Consider the following 2,075-nt stretch of genomic DNA (forward strand, 5'->3'; position numbering starts at 1 on the left):
ACCTTTATTCCCTTATTCCTGTCTAGTCTGTTTTTTTAGGCGGCCACTTCAGGCATCACTGGGGGTAAAATTATTTTGTTGTCATGCCTTTGATTCAGGGCCGGCCCAGCAGCACGGCATTACTAGGCACAAAGTCACAATCCACTTCTACAGTCAAGTGATGAGGCTTTACAACTTCAGTGAACGATTCTGACTAAAGTGAAGAGCAGATTTGTCATAGTCAGGTCTCCCTTCCTTTTAAAACAGGGCAGGTGCTCGCCCTGCACAGGCCTGTGCAGCTCATGGCACTGGGTGCAGTAGATCTCCTGTGCCACGTGATGAGAAAGGTGATGTGTGCAAAGTATAAAGTAAAGCAGATGTACACAGCTTTGGAGGCTTTGGAGGACCAGCACCTCCCTGAAGGCCTGCCATCTTCTTTGTAAATCAAATTCCTAAGGCTGGTGTCTGTCTTTTCCAACAGGAGGATGCCATTCAGAAAGAAGGACACGTGCGATGGGGTGAGGGCTTCGTGCTGGTTTACGACATCACGGACAGAGGCAGCTTCGAGGAAATGCTGCCACTTAAGAACTTGTTGGATGAAGTTAAAAAGCCCAAAAATGTCACCCTGATCCTGGTGGGGAACAAAGCAGACTTGGATCACTCCAGGCAAGTCAGCACAGAGGAAGGTGAAAAGCTGGCCACAGAACTTGCCTGTGCTTTTTACGAGTGCTCTGCTTGCACAGGAGAGGGCAACATCATGGAGGCCTTCTATGAGCTCTGTCGGGAGGTGCGGCGCCGGAAGATGGTCCAGGGCAAGACTCGGAGACGAAGCTCCACCACCCATGTCAAGCAGGCCATTAATAAGATGCTTACCAAAATCAGCAGCTAAAAGAGCTGTCCTAAGCCAGAGAAGCATTTTAGAGCAGTTTAGCTCAGAGTAGGGATGGGGCAAGCAGAGCACGTTTAATGAAAAATGGTCAAAGCTTTGCAATGAAAACAAAAAAAGACAAACACCTTCACTTTTTTGAGTAACACGGAGTTGTACTATTTTCCTGTTTTGAAATGCATTTAGCCACACTGTTTCGGACTAATGTGGGATAAAAAAAAAACCAAAACACCAAGAAAAAAAAAACAAACACCAAATGAACTCCAAAGGACTAGACAATTGTGGGGATTGGCAACCAAGAGAGAATCTTCTGCTTCTGTGTGGCTAGCTCCAATCCCCTGCAAGTCAGTAGTGCCTAAACATCATTTCCAGCCAGATTCCTGCTCGGTAGCCATTGGAGAGTAAGATTCAGCCCTCTGAATCAACAGCCATCATCAACAGTCCACCAACAACCATCACAAGCGGTGTTGTCCGGGACTGAATACATGGAGAGGCTGCTGCGTTGTATCAGAAAGTTCACCTGACACCTTCACCAGCTCTAAGTTGGCTCATTGTGTGCTTTCACTCCAAACTGTCCTTCCTTGTTATTTTTGTCAAGTCCATGGGTGTTGATGTTCTTAGCAAGGTATGCAAAAAATATAGGAAAGGTCTATTTCCTGGAGTGTTTAGCCAGCTAGACACACATTTCAAGAGAGCTGAAGTTCAGCTGCTCTTCCAGCTCCTCTGAAATGGCAGAATTCTCAAGAAATAATCAGCTAGTCCAGTGGCATTTCAGCATTTCCCCCTCAAAGTGCAGTACTGTGCTTGGGGAAATGGGAGTATACGCGTTGGGAAATCAAACTGAAAAAAAAAGCCCAAAAAAACATATTACTATTGATTTAGCTGTGGGTAGTTTTTAGCTTTTGTTAATTTTTTGTTTTGGTCTTTTTTTCGATTCACGTAGTTCCTCTTAGTCTATCTTATACTGAAGAAGAACTGAATCCTTGGGAAGGCAAGTATTTAAAGTCTAAGCCCAAATGTAAATCAGATCTGAATGGCCTCTACCATATCAAAAGACCATAATTTTCAGCTGTTTAAACTTCCAGATGCTGCTTGGAGCACTCTGGGGCTTAAAGCAGCACAGGTTTTTTGTGACTGTTACCCCGCACATTGACATGAAAGTGCTTTTTATCAGATTTTGGTGCCTGGGATAAAAGGTGTCCAGTTTTTT

General features: G+C 44.7%; 1 pseudogene; it reads left to right on the forward strand.

Moving 5' to 3' along the window:
• Positions 1-402: 402 nt before the first annotated feature.
• On the forward strand, positions 403-1,489 carry LOC108449444 (annotated as a pseudogene).
• Positions 1,490-2,075: the final 586 nt, after the last annotated feature.

Source organism: Corvus brachyrhynchos, unplaced genomic scaffold (assembly GCF_000691975.1).
Source record: "Corvus brachyrhynchos isolate BGI_N302 unplaced genomic scaffold, ASM69197v1 C12030904, whole genome shotgun sequence".
Classification (NCBI taxonomy): Eukaryota; Metazoa; Chordata; class Aves; order Passeriformes; family Corvidae; genus Corvus; species Corvus brachyrhynchos.